The sequence below is a fragment of the Carya illinoinensis genome, chromosome 9, assembly GCF_018687715.1.
Source record: "Carya illinoinensis cultivar Pawnee chromosome 9, C.illinoinensisPawnee_v1, whole genome shotgun sequence".
In the NCBI taxonomy this organism is placed as follows: Eukaryota; Viridiplantae; Streptophyta; class Magnoliopsida; order Fagales; family Juglandaceae; genus Carya; species Carya illinoinensis.
The window spans coordinates 33307501-33323740 of NC_056760.1; positions in this window are offsets into that span (position 1 = coordinate 33307501).

Sequence of the window (16240 nt, forward strand, 5' to 3'; positions counted from 1 at the left end):
GATTAGTGTTTAGAAAGGCATGTCATCTTCCTGTAGAATTGGAGCATAGAGCTTATTGGGCTATAAAAAAGTTTAATTTTGATTTGAAGGCAGCAAGTGAAAAGCGACTTCTTCAATTGAATGAGATGGAAGAGTTCCAGAATGATGCATATGAAAATGCAAAGATCTATAAAGAAAAGATGAAGAAGTGGCATGACAAACAGATTCTTAGGAGAGAGTTTGCTCCAGGACAACAAGTTTTACTCTTCAATTCACGACTCAAACTCTTTCCAGGAAAGTTGAAATCAAGATGGATGGGTCCTTATACAATTCATGAAGTTTTCTCTTTTGGAGCAGTAGATTTGAAGGACAAGACTGGGAATATTTTCAGAGTTAATGGTCAGAGATTGAAGCACTACTATGGAGTGCAAATGGAGAGGAACTATGCATTTATTCCTCTTGGAGAACCTAATTGATGATGATTGAAAAGTCTGGCTGTAGACTTTAAAACAAGCGCTTATGGGAGGCAACCCATAAATCTATCTTTCATTATTTCATTTATTTTATTATCTTTATTTATTTAAGTTTTAATAAATTGGTTTTTGATGTAGGTTTATTTAGCATGAATAAAGAGCTGAAAAATTCTAATCCACGGAAGGTTCACCATGAAACCAGGGAAGTTCCTTTATTTCTTCAATCCTTTTTACTTTTGCATCACAATGAGGACATTGTTTAGTTTAAGTTTGGGGGTGTAAACTCCTATAATCATTTGATCCTCTTGTTTTCTAAGTCTTGGGTTGTTGATGGGTTGTTTGATTCTCTTACCAAACATGCATTGGAGTAAGATTGAATTCTCTATGACTCTGAAATTTGTGATTGAAGATGGTTTTAAGAAAAATTTTCAAAAATTTCTTTTATATCAAGTGAATTTTTGTGGGTACTTTGGTTTAAATCTTTGACCTTGAACACAATTGAGCACATAGTCGTTTTTCTCTTATTCCATTTTGCTTATGAAGAGAAGAAGTTGAATTAATTGAAAGAGGGATGTTCGATTTTGCTTTGCTCTAGAATTTGTTGATGGGTCCTTGAGGCGAAATCCTAATTGAGACCAAATATTAGAGAAATGATCTAGGCATTTCTTTGGCATAACCAAAAAACTTTCCCAGCCGTCCTAAATATCATGCCATCATTACATGGTGTGTTTCCATAGTCAACCCCCTTGAGCCTTCATAAGCCTTTATTTATTCTTTGAACTACATAAACCATGCTAGCTCTAAGCCTGAAAAACAATGAATCTACCTTTGATAGTTTGAGAAAATACTTTGGTGGAGAGTTACATTTAAAAGAGAAAAATTAGTTTCATGAGGAACCATACTATGTTTGCTTTGTTTGATCAAAGAAGAAGAAGAAAAAGAAGAAGAAAGGAAGTGACTGAAAAAAAAAAAATGGAAGAAGAAGGAAAAAAAAAAAAAAAAGAAGTCACTAAGCGGAGTATGTATCACCTCAGATTTTGTTAAAGGAATTGTTGGTATTGCTTCAGTGATTACAGCAATAATAATGCCACAAGTATGAGCATATTGCCAAGAAAGAGCTAGGATTTGAATCATGTGGGTTTCTCTTTTAATGTTCTTTTCACTAAGTATTTTTTCAGTTTGATTTGATTTCCCATATCTAGTTCTTTCTTAACCCTCACCCTGTGACCTATCATTACAACCTTATTAAAGACCTTTTGATCTCTGATTTTGGTGTTGACTACATTAGTGGAGAGGATTTCTGAAAATTGGACTTATGGGGTTAAGTTTTAAGAGAATTCTTTTGATTTTGGTTGTTCTACTTTTATCTGAGTTGGCAGGTGATTTGAGGTTAAATTGACTATATCACACACACACTCAAGGTCTTAGCTTTAGGTTGAAGTAAACGCCTAACTCTTGCTTTACAAATTGCAAAATTTTTGATTGATTTTCCTGCCATCTTTGATGTTAAAAGAGTAAGATACTAGAGGTGAAATCTAAATTCATAAAAGCTTGGTGAGTGATGATACTTCTCTTTCGAGTCGAGTCGATATTGCCTAAACTATCATTTGCTTTTCTTTTTGTTTGAGGACAAACAAAGTTGTAAGTTTGGGGGTATTTGATGACTTGCAAAATTTCATATTGCAGATTTTAGAAGTTCGCTCAAGCGGAAGCTTTTGGCCGCTCGAGCGAATTCAAGCAGATTCAAACGCTCGACTGCCGCTCGACAGGGAGCTCGAGCGGGTTGTTGAAAAACAAAAATCGCTCGAGCAGAGACATTGACTGCTCGAGAAAAATCAAGTAGAGTCTAACACTCGATGCGCGCTCGACACCCCGCTCGAGCGAACATCGTATTTTGACAGATTTAAGGTTTTCCGCCGTCACACCATATAAAAGCAATTTTTCACTCTAGGGCCGCGGCTTTTGACTGGAGAACACTTCTTGGGACAGAAAAACATAGCTAGAGGGATTCAAATCATCTGTTTTGGAGAGGAAATTCCAATTATTGCACGTACGTTGGAATCATACACGAGCACGGACAGGAGAAAAGCGTTGAATCGTTCCCTTGAGCTTTTGAAGACAATTTGCGGCTGCAAGGAGGATTTTTCAGTGTTTATTTTCTTCCAATCTTCTCAGAATAATTATGGTGAATTCGTTTATATTGAATTCCATTTCTAGCATGAGCTAAATTTTCTTCATTCTAGGAAAACGATGTAACCTATTTCCGAGCTATGCTTGATTGTCTACGCTAATTTAATGTAATTCTCTCTTTGTTTATCTGATTTATTCTGAGTTTATTGCTTCTAATTAACTGGCCATTGATTAGATGATAATTAATCTTGTGATTTGCTATCGAAAGAGGGAATCATAGGGTAGATCTTGGATATTTCAGCATAGGTAAGTATAGAGATCGAAAGACTTGTATGAACCTATGTAGTAATTAAATCTTTGGTCTTATTGCGTCCTTGATTATTGAATTTGCATATTCTTGTGTGAATTGATAACCAAGAGTCAATTCCAATTGACTATCGAAAGAGGCTTTTGGATGAATTAGAGATTTGCTAATAGACAAAAGAGATTTAAATTAAGTTAGCTAGATGAGAAAAGCATAGTGAAGAATTAGGTGAAATCGATTTCCTAGATGTTTTCATCCCCATTAAGTTGATCTTCGAACGTCAGTTTTATTTCCTTTGCATATTTCTCTTTGAGTCGATTTTAGTTTAAATTGCAACTACAAAAATCTTAGTGATTGCTCTAGATAAAATCAAGTTTAGTATAATTTTGGTATTTGGCAAACGTAAGGTACCAATCCCTGAGGACGATATTCTTCTTATTACTTTACTATAAAACTACGATACTGTGCACTTGCAGTTTTGCACCGGTCATCATGCTAATATAACTTGTCGTAATAGAATGAGTTTTCCACCAGTAGATAGTGTTCTCATCTTCCAGCCATTATTTTTTTGCCTCACTTTATTCACCATGTCCTCTAAGGGAAACTGCTTAAGTCTCCCCAAAATTATCGGCACTCCCAGGTATTTGCAGGAAAAGTCCCCTCCATGAACCTAGTACTACGTGAAAGTCTCCGCTTTCGACTAGAGGAAATTTTGTTCGAACAAGATAATGTCGATCTTTGTATATTAATGATCTATCCCGACCACCTCTCATATTGGCTTAGAATTTGCTGTAGAACTCGAACCGACCTTTGACTTCCATTCGAAAATATCATTATGTCATCAGCATACATCAAATGAGAAACAATAGGCATACCTCGGGCCTAAGAAAAGAGCCCAAACTTGTGCTCTCGGATACTACCATGGATCAACCGGATAGTACCTCTTGTTGAATGATGAACAAATAAGGTGATAGTGGATCACCTTGACGAAGACCTCAACTGCCCAGAAAGACACGCTTGACTGTACCATTCATCATAATTGAATACCAAGGGTTAGAAATAAAGAAATGAAGAAATGCACCAAATTACATAACTGAGTAGAAAAGCCAAACTTGCACAAAACCATAGTCATAAAAGTCCAATCCACACGATCATATGCTTCCGCCATATCGACTTTCAACATAATATTGCCCACATGAATGCTTTTATTAATGGATTGAACCATTTCTTGCGTGAGACTAATGTTCTCAAAGATACTTCTTCCAGGAATAAGGCGCCTTGCTCCGGAGAAATTAGACAAGACAATAGACCTGTTAATCGAGTAACAATAATCTTGGAGCAAATTTTATAAAAAACAGAACAAAGGCTGATGGGATGGAACTTATCAAAACATGTAGGTGCCTCCACCTTTGGTATTAACATCAAATATGAGGTCGTAAAGAACATAGGAAGGTGCTTGGACATAAAGAATTCCAATACCACATTCCACACATCAGCTTTGACCACCTCCCAACATGTTTTATAGAAACCTGAACCAAACCCATCGGGACCCACTGTACTTTGAGACAAAATGGAAGACAAAGCCTTAAGAACTTCCTCAAGAGTGGGAAGCCGAATGAGAGAGGCATTTCCTCCTCTGAAATGACTGGCTTAATATACTCGTCTAGGCTAGGCTGCTTTACTGGTAGGTCCCCTTGAAAGAAAGAAGAGAAAAATTCTACTGCCCCTTGGTGAATACTTTCCAGCGTCTCATAACTCACCGTATTCGATCGCATTTCTAGCACTCTTTTTCTTCTTTTGTTGGCAAGACAAGCATGGAAAAACTTGGTATTACGATCACCATCCACCTGCCATTTTAACTTGGCCATTTGTGCCAATCTCAATTTTTCCCATCACCTCCAATTGGCCAGATCCGAAACTGCCTCATGCAGTTCCCTCTCCAAGTTATCCTCCCAATTTAATTGAAGTTATTGCTCAATCTCCTCAACCTACTTTTCAAGGGCATCATTGTGACCCAAAGTATGACCAAAGACCCTTTTATTCCATTCCTGACGTGCCACCTTTGTCTACTTTAATATTCTAGTCAAGATCTGAATAGCCGACCTATCCACCTGAACATCCCAGGTTGTTCGAACATAGTCTAAAAATTTGTGGTGCTCCACTCACATTTGTTGGAAACGGAACGGGGTAGGGCCATAAGAGAAAGGATCTTTCTTTAATTCAATGGACATAGGAGCATGATCTGAGGTAGAATGCGACAAATATGAACAAAAAACATTAGGAAACAAAGCAGGACTAGAGCCGTCCATGAGAGCACAATCAAGTTGCACCCATGAACAAGCAAGCCCCGGTTGCCCATTACACCAAGAAAAAACCACTCCCTTTCGTAGTCATTCCATAAGCCCCCCTTGATGGATCCAATTATTAAAATCCTCCATAGCGATACTAGGCCAAGGCCTACCTCTCCTCCTTTCTGAATCATTCCGTATAATATTAAAATCACCCACAAAGACACAAGAGTTTGACCCCAAATTACTAATGCTGAGATAATCCCAAAGGAAGTGTCTTTCCGCCAAGGTACATTTGGCATATATTACTGTAAGCAAGAATTTCGTGTTTCCTTCACCAACTAAAATAGAAATAAATTGCATACCCATCCAAACAAATTGCACCTCACAAGTACAATTCCATAAAATCCAGAGTTTACCCACTTGAACCTCATTAGAAATAACATTATCAAATTCAACCATCTTGCCAATTGACGAGCACCCTCTAAATTTTGAAAAGGCTCTAAAAGAGCAATAATTTTCTGCTTCAATTTTCCAATGAACTTCTTTAATCTATTTTTAGAGGTCCTAACGCCTCTAATATTTCATACAAAAATGGAATCAGTCATTGAGCAAGGTTAGAAAGTCAGGCATAAACCCAAGAAGAGCTTCGCATTTTAACAAACATCTTTTTCTTATACTTTTTCTTACCTTCATTGGCCTTGGACTTGTAAGATATTCTTTCTCTTGTGGGAATACCTTTGATTGCATTTCTGGCTCCGGCTCCGAGACGATATTTTCCAGTACAAAAATCTCCTTCCCTAGGTCATCTGTAGCTTCCTCTGCCACCATTGTCTCAGATTGCACCTCAAACGGTACGACTCCCGCACTAGCCATCAGAACTGCAAATGATTTCAAATTCTGAATCAGATTTGAGCAACCAATCATTATGGCTCCCTCTGAAAAATACCCATAGCACTCCAATCACACTCAGGAGCATTATAGTCCAACACCAAATCCTTCACACCCTCTGTTTCGGTAGCTTTCACCAAGTCACCGACATGATCAAGCACTAATGGATTCTCCTTCTCAGGTATCAACAATGGTTCCACTAGTACCGTTGGGTCTTCCATAGGTACCAGAACATCACCCATCGGCTTAGATGGAGGATTTAATTTCGATGTGACCAGCATCAAATCCTCCACTGCCCCTCTATTTCCTTACCATTCATCATATGATTTTCTACACCAACAGCAGGCATCAGATTTTCTGCATTCTCACTTATATTTGGCTCTTCCCCATTGTCAACTATAGGTTTCTCAGTGTCAGTATGGCCTTTCTTCCCTTTCCGTCCATTCCCTACCTGCCCAGATTTTCCAGTTCGACATGTCCGATAATAATAACCCTATATTTTACACGTAGAGCAATATGCAGGGAGCGTTTCGCACACCACCTCTTGCTTTTGGCTAGAAGGCAGCCATCCATACCTGTTGTCACTTCCATGCAGTGTCCTTGCAATGTTTTTGTTCATATGGAAAATGAAGCCGATTTTACAAAAGCCTTATCACGGGATGTTTGTGAATGAATGCACGCACGATGTCTAGAGAAGGACGCTGCTTTAGAAACTAAAGCACAATAGAGTAGTGGAATGGCTCCACTGACCGTGTGATCTCCTATTTGGAAAATTGGAAATATACCTCACCTTCAACCATCTTTGGAGGTCTGGGCTAAGGGATAGCAGCCACTAGATCAGCAAAGAAGGGTGGACCGGTGCGACCATCGGCTGCTGCCATGCAACCTCACATAAATTCTAGTCTGTGCAACAGAAAGCAAACCCTATTCGCTAGAGAGAAAGAGGGTATAAAGGAAAAAAAATAAAAATCAACATTATATTTTACTTGTATAGCAATATTATTTTTGATAAATAGATAACAAATAATAGGAAATAGTAATATAGTAGTAACATTTTAGACATACTAACTAATAATAACTAATATAAGCTTATTTTTGTAAAAATAAGAATAAACCAATTTATAATAAGTTAAAATTGAAGAATAACTTATATTACATAACAAATAGTTAGACATTAAAACAAACATAATATAAGAAAAAAACATAGGTACCAATTAATAACTAACGGAGATATATAATTACAATTGGTATTATAATTTAATACTAATAACTAACTAACATATTAGATAACTAAATTAATATAAATAATTTTAGGTAATAAGCTAATAACATTAAAACATAGTAAATAAATATTTACATATTTAGATACATACTGCAAGCATTGCCTACTAAACATATAATATCTAATATATAACAAATAAGATTAAAACATTTATATAGAAATTCATAAATAAATAACAAATAATTAATAAATAACAAATAACTTATAAAAAAATAACGAAAAAAATAACTAATAACTAAAAAATAACAAAATAGTAATAAATAACTAACAAATAACAAAAAACTAATAAATAAAAAATAACACATAACTAGTAAATAAAAAATAACTAGTAAAATAATAGTTTGATGAGTGACTAATATATTTAATTCATAAGTAATTCAAACAACATAACTATATAAACTTGTAGTGTTCTTTGTTAGATATTGTGTAACATTTCATGAATATCTTTAGACCCATTTATTAGTGTACACTCAGGTGTCTACTAATTTCTGAATTGTCCAATGTGGATCGTTTGGGATTGTATTTCTATATTGCACATTTTCATTACTCCTACTTCACAAATTTAAAATAGAAATTTTGATGTCTTTCTCATTTGTTCTTCGGGTATGCTGTTCATAGGGTGACAATTCCTCTTTGTGAACATGTATACTTGGATAATTGTGGGGAGATACTACCAAAATTTTCACTGACGTGGAAAGTAGAAGAGTAACAAAATTTGTGCATTATGGATGATATAATCTTAAATGGGATAGGACCAACTACCTTTATCAGGAGACTAGTGGGAATTGGAGCATGACATGCATGTGAAATTTGTTTGCATTATACTAATTGATATGTATATTAAGAAATTGACAAAAGTTGGATGCATCTTGGCGATAGACTTGGAAAATATTATGTTCCCTATGCACGTGGAGTAAGAACCTTTACTGATTTTACTCGGGCCTCAGCTGATAGCCGTGGTTACATTAAGTGTCCGTTTGGAGAGTGCAGAAATCTGTGTGCTATATAGGATTGGATGAAGTTGAAAGTCATATATTTGTGAACGGTATGAATCTAAGGTATACCTGATGGGTACTACATGGTGAGCTATATGAACAGTCAACTGATGTTTTGTTTGGTCATATGAACTATATGTGACACATGGATGAAGATACTGAGTGGGATGAGATGGAGGAGATGTTGGGTGACATTAGAGCTGGGATGTTTATGGATGAAGTTGACGAGGATTCTTCACGTGGCCAAGGGACTAAATCAGAGAATTTCTCTAAAATGTGGGTAGATGCAAAGCGTGAGCTTTGTCCTAGTTGTACAAAACTCATCAAAATATCATTCATTGTGTGGGATGTCGACGAAAGTAATAAACATGGTATTGGACTTATTTAATGAGTTGCTTCCCAATGGTTTTGCATTGCCTAAGAATTTTTATAAAGTGAAACATTTGAGAAAGGGATTAGGGTTTGAGTACAATTCCATTCATGTATGCAAAAATGATTGTGTTTTGTTCTGAAAGGAGAATGAAGAGAAACAAGCTTGTCCTATATGCAGAGAGTCGAGGCGGAAGGGTAAAATAATATTCTGGGTGTAGATATTGCATTATTTTCCCTTGAAACCTCAATTGCAAATACTATATGTGTGTAAAAAAATAACTCAAGATATAAGGTGGCACGAGGATAAAAGAGTTAAGGATGATGCATATATGAGGCACCCGGCTGATTTATTTGCATGGCAATCTTTTGATGATCAATACCCAGAGTTTGGCAATGAAGCTCATAACTTGTTTTTGAGACTCACAACTGATGGATTCAATCCCTTTGGCAATATGATAACAAGTTATAGCACCTAGGCCGTAGTGTTAATTCCATATAATCTTCCAACATGGAGGTGTATGAAGGTACCAAATTTTTTGTTAACTTTACTTAGCACCGGCCCAAGATCATCTAAAAATGATATGGATGTATTCATGCAGTTGTTGATTGAAGAGCTGAAATATTTATGAGAAACATGCATAAAAACTTATGATGCATCCATGTCGACTTCTTTTCAGATGCATGATGTAGTGATGTGGACGATAAATGACTTTCCTGCATATGAGAATCTTTCTGGTTGGAGTACTAAAGGGAAGTTAGTGTGTCAGGCATGTAATAAAAAAACTGCTAGTGAGTGGCTAAAATATTCCCAGAAGATGTGTTTCATTGGCCATCGATGGTATTTAGTAGCAAATCATGCATAGAGAAGAGAAGAAGCTAAGTTTGAAGGGAGAGTAAATGACATAATTGCATTAAAGGATTTGTCTAGGGACGAGATAGTGGAACAACCAGTACATGTTGGGGTGAACAATTTTGGCAAAGGTTGTGGAAAGAACAAGAGAAAACGAGGTGCAACATAATTGAAATGAACAAAGCATATTTTTTTTTTTTTTTTTTGACTTGCTTTATTGGTCGTCTAGCATGTTCCAACATAGTTTGAATGTAATACACATAGAGAAGAATATCTATGATAATATACTGGAGACATTGATGAGCATTAACAAAAAGACGAAGGACACAATCAGGACAAGGAAATACCTTGTGAGAACGAGAATCAAACATAATCTTCATTTGCGGGTGAAAAGCAACAGGGTGATCATGTCGCATTCATGTCTTACAATGACAAGGGATGATAGAATGGAATTTTGCAAATGGTTACAAGGCATGAAGTTGCCAGATGGTTATACTTCAAATATCGGCAGATGGATGAGCCCTGATGATTGAAAAATTAATGGACTGAAAAGTCATGACAATCACATATTTTTGTAGAAGTTATTACTAGTGGGAATTTGTGGGAAGCTGACATCTAATGAACGTGACCATATCTGAACTATGTATGTTTTTCAAGGATTTGTACACTCGGGCAGTAAATCGAGATATGTTGTAGAAGACGGAAGACGACATTGCTATGTAAATTCAAACAGATCTTTCCACTATTCTTTTCAAATGAAATGATCCATTTATTAATACATTTATCCCGGGAGGTATTGTTAGGTGGACTAGTGCAGTTCCGTTGGATGTATCCAGTTGAATGATATTTTGGTAAATTGAAATGCCTTATTGGAAATAAAGCCCAAGCTAAGGGTTCAAAAATAATAACTATAATAACTAGTTAAAAAAATTTAACTATAACGTTTGTGGTAAAAAATAATAATCTTTGCACTTACATATAGTGAGCACATGGAAAAACTTAGGACATAAAGTGTAAGAATATAAAGGCGAGACACAAAGAAGAATTTCCCGGATAGTTTGAACAATGTATATGAACTAAAATGATCTATATGATGCAAAATTTGTTGAACCATTTTAATTCTTGGTAAATGTTAATAATTATATACTATTTCAATTGTTAGACTTTGGAACAATATGCTCGTGATCTTGGATCAATTTCTCTTGAATTGCGTGCATTGGCCCGTGGTCCCTCACAAAGAGCACTTCAATACATTGCATGCACGGTTCAAGGTTATAGATTCCATACTTTGGATCGCGAATGTAATAGAAAGATGCAAAACTGTGGTGTGTTGGTCGATGGGAGTCATGGAACAGATGATATTGACTACTGTGGTGTCATACGTGATATTCTTGAATTGAAATATTTGAGTGGATCTATAACATAGGTCTTTAAATGTGATTGGTGAGATCTAGGTGGTGGTTGGGTTTCAATACATAGGGATAATCGTTATACAAGTGTCAATACTATATCTAACAGGTATGAAGATGATTCATTTGTATTGGCTTGTCAAGCTACTCAAGTCTATTACTTGATTGATCGATCCAGACGTTGATGAAGATACTGGAGAGATAACTTGGTAAGTAATACAAAAATTTGTTCCTCAAAATTTATATGATGCAGAAATGGTTGTTGATCATGAGAATAGTGGATATGAAGATGGCACTCGATCTAATTGTAGAGGCCTACCAGGAAGATGGAGAGGGTATTAACTTATTTGTTGACCTCGTTGCACTTGAGTTAATCCCCTTATGTTGAGATGAAGCTCCACACGTCCATCTCGACCCATCCGTATTAAATGATTATTCAGTTGAAGTAAGTGAGGAAGAAGACAAAGAAGAGTCAGAAGAAGAAGAAGAATTTGGAGAGAAAGTGGATAAGGAGGACGAAAAAGAGGTTGATTATGATGACGAAAATGTTATAGAAAGAGATTCTGAAACAAGCATGAAAAATACATCTAAAGATGAATAATAAAAGTACTAAATATTTTATTCATGATATAGGTGACTATACAATATTATTCTTTTCATAATTTCTTCTAATTAATTTCTCTAATCATATTAATCATTTTCAAGAATGCCACCAAAACGACAACGAATGTGACGCCCCCAAATCCCCACGCACGGACACGGGAAAATTGAGACGTCCGGATGATGACATCACGGGTCACTACCCTATCGATGTGTGCCAAGTGTGTGTATTATAAGCAACAAATGTGCATGAAGAAACACGCAGTGGATAGCAAAGTCATATAACTAAGTACCAGAATTTTTCTTAGTTTAATACAAAGCTGTTCAAAACATACATAATAAAATATTACAAACTACAAATATTGATCAAACCAACAACGAGCTTAAACTTCGACTCAATACTGTGGCGGAGCCGCATCCTTGGGCTCAGCCTCCTCCTCCTCCTCGAACTCTACACCAAAATATACGGTACCAAAAATGGTGCCGCAGGTAAGTAAAATCCAAACACCACTAGATAAAAACATATAAAACTCAAACAATATGCATGAAAGAAAAGCCAATGCACATGTCCCATGAAAACCACATTTTTCCACGCACGCCAAAAAAACCCATTTGGCCCAAAAACATATCATTTAAAACCAAGTCTCGCCATTATCCCTGATAATGGCCCAAACCACCATTTTTCCAGAAAATGGATCACATAGCCTCAAACCAAACCTCGCCATTTTCCTAGAAAATGGCCCCGTAACCAAAACCATAAAAACGATCCAATTATGCATGCACCATGATCTCCCCTAGGGATCATCTGCACACCCTTGCTCTATGCCACACCGCAGGTAACGTCTACGCGTGTGACACCTAAACGAGCGATGCCCAGAACTCACGTCCAGCACTTCCCTGGCTAGGCCATCCTCTAGTCCCCGCCACTCTAAGGACCACGGAGTCGACACGACAGCGTTGCCGTATCGTGCAATCCGGTCGTCACCCTACGACAACTCAGGGGATGTCACTCAGTATTATTCACTCTCGACTGACCAGAGGTGCTCCACCGAGATAATAACCCATCCCAGCTTAGGCTCGTGAGACATACGCACCCGAAAATCCATTTACACCAATAAAACAGGGTTCTTCTCAATTAAATAAAATACACATGTATGCTCCATGTAATGCACGCCTCAATGCACAAAACAACCAACAATCACAAATCAACAAACCAAGCAACTCTGTCCTTAATCTCTCCGACCCCCGAACTCTTCGGACTCAGTTCAGAATCAACCAAACAACAGCAAATAATTATTGTAAGAGAAAAATATATTTAAATCTAAAAGTAGAGTTTGGAAAATACTTACAGCGCTATACGGTATTTTTTGAAAGCTCGCGGCGTCGCAAACAGCGGAGGAAAAGCAACGTAACAGTATATTTTACACTGTGGCTGTGGGTAATAAATTACCCACTTTCGAACCAAGACAGGAAATTGATAGGGAAAGGTTTTGAGATGTTTATGAAGGTAAAGGAAGTGAGTTTTGACCGTGGGTGGTGGTGGAAATGGCGGTGGAAGGCCAAAAATGGGCTGAACGGAGATGAGCTCGTGGGAGCTACTCCGACAACGGATCAGAGCCGAAATTAGGTGGGTTAGGTCGGCAAGAAGTAGAGGAAGAGATTGTGAAGAGGTGGTAGCCGGAGGTGGAGTGACGGTGCCAGAATCGGCAAGAATCTGTGCGGCTTAGAAGGGGCGTAGGGGGCTAATGGCTGGCCAGATGGGGCTGGAAATTGGTGGGGGTGATCACCGGCCGGATGGGAAGATTTTGGTGGGGGTGGTGCCGGCCACGTCGCCCACGAGCGGCGGGTCTGGGTGGTTGGGTTGAACAGCGAAGGGGAGAGGGAAGAGAGAGAAATAGCGTACGCGGGAGAGGAGGAAGAAGAAAGAAGAAGAAAAGAAAAAAGAAAGAAAAAGAAAAGAAGAAAATGGAAGAAGGAAAAAGGAAGAAGGGAAAAAGAAAAAAGAAAAAAGAAAAGAAATGAGGTCCAATCCTCACTCTGGAAACCAAAAACTGATCCGCCAAAAATGATTTTAAAAACATAAAACGACTAAAATAAATTAAACACCACATCAAATAAATTAAAAATCAATTTAAAATACAATAATTTAAAATAAATAAACTAATATATTAATTAAATTAAAAATAACCATTCAGTGAAAATACACGTAAAAGTGGGTCATCACAACGAAGAAATGTGCCACCATTGCCATGTCCTGAATTAGTTGAGGACTCCCTAACTGAGGAATCTGCTCCTTAAGAAGTTAGTATGCAAGAGACAGATAGCCTATTGACACCTACCAATAAGGAAATGTCATTAATAATTAATTATATTTTAATATTCTATATAACTATATTTAATAATTATACTATTATTTATTAGTTGATGCATTGTCACTTCGTGGTAGTGGCTATACACGTGGCATCACTCTTGAAAAAAATAGAAGTTATGGAAAAATCAAGGTCACCATTCCTGATAACTCTACTAGGGGAGTGGATGATAGTATTGTATCACTTTCTTCCTATATTGGCACACTAGTCCAAGCTTATGTTCCATTTTAAGTGCGATCATGGTGAGATGTTCCGAATGAGATTAAGGAGCTTATTTAGAGTCTTGTGCTGATGAGTTTACTTTGAGAGTACATTCTTTTTACCTAAGTTTGATTTCATATTTTTGGCATAATTCATTTCTTAGGATGAATTTGACCTCAAATTTGGCTGTAGCGAAGATGTGCGAACTGTGAATGAGTTGATAGCTACACTATTTCCACGTCACAAAGGACGATGTAATGATTACTTCAAGAAATTTGAGACATTGAAAGAGGCTGCGCAGTCCCCTTGACAGAAGATGAAGCTATACGATTGGAGGAAGTGTTGTGATCTTTTCGCAAGTCCAGTTTATTAAGTATTCTAGTTTTGTATCCTATAGTTATTTATATTTATATTCATTCTATATTATATATATATATATATATATTATAATTAACATTCTTGATTAATTTTGTAGAACTTAAGTTCTATAAATGCACATAATAGAACCGCTTTGACTATTAACCATCATGTCGATTTAAGGTTATTCTTGTGTCTTGCTGATAAAATGGTAATTAACAACTTATATAAATTCACTTATTTTCCTCATATTCTTTTATTTAAGTACTAAAATTATTTTTAAAATTGCTAATGTGGCTTTGTTAGAAACGTGATGATCCTAAAAATTTTTTCCTCATTAACGTCTATGCTGCTGCTCACACTAATCAGCATACTGAGTGGATGGATCCTGTCGTGGAGGATAATTATGGAAGCGATGTAAATTTTTTTAAATAAATTATGTAACATGTGACTAATTTATTTTTTATTTGTATTTTTTTTAATATGTTTCTTATTATATGTTTTCTTTATAGTTGTAGGAGAAAATTATAGAGATTTAGTTAGCTTATGGGGAATCCACTCCTAGTGACATGGACATATTCATGCAAGTGCTTAAGACTAAGTCTTTTATGGTAAGAGGTTTGTGACGTTCTTTCGAGTATCAAGGTTCATCCTCCACAACCTCGACTTTACAAGTAAATAATCTTACCAAAGATTTAGATGCAACATGGCAAGAAATTGAGTATATGAGATTGAGAAATAGGAGTAAGCAACAATCTAATTTAGAGACGCGTTTGCATGAAGGACAAACAAAACAAGCGGAAAGAATGTGCATTGAAGTCGAAGAGCAAATACAGAAGGAGATGGTGGTCCAGATAGAACGTGTTATGTCAGTGCAGCAAGATCACAATGGGTGAGGAAAGAACAAAAAATAAGTTTTATCAATATTATGTTAGTTTAGAACTTTTAATATCTAATTTTACAGTTCTTTAAGACATTATCAGTTGTTAAATTTATGGTGTAATATGATATAATTTGTATATTTTTTAATTTTATGAAATTGGTATTTCTGATCTGTAGGTTCGCATGTAAATAAGAAACATTCGAACACTGATTCACATTTGAACCAACGTTTGAACATAGTGACACAAAATTATAATAAAGCATTCGAACATAAGACACACACGTTCGAACGTACTTACCCTCAAATGAACAAAAAGTTCAAATGCTTCTCCGTTAACATTCAAACAAACATTTGAACGTTATACACGTTACGTTCGAACGCTCATTACAAGAAAATTACCTTCTTCCAGAGATTTTAGATTTGCCGCAAAAGAAATCGTTACTAATAGTACTTTATTACGACATAAGCAAAGTTGTTAGAACGATTTCTAGAAAAGGGCCTTTTCTTGTAGCATGGTATGTTTATATTTTGTATGGATTTGATTCTCATGTGTTTTGGAACATTTTTAATAATTTCATGTTATTTGTTTTGGAAATATTTTTTTAATATATATATATATATGGCGATTAATCATATATTATAATTTTTTATTCATGTGTCGACACCTTCACGAACTCATGTACTGGACACTCCTCAAGTGAGGACAATCTCTCAAAAAAACATTACGATGTATTTGAGGTTTCTTCATGTCTACATTTTTAACATGGCTCCAATCAAAATGGCTTCTAATGTGTTTTTGAGAGATTGTCCTCGGGTGAGGAGTCATGTCCACATGAGTTCATTAACAGGAATTAAAA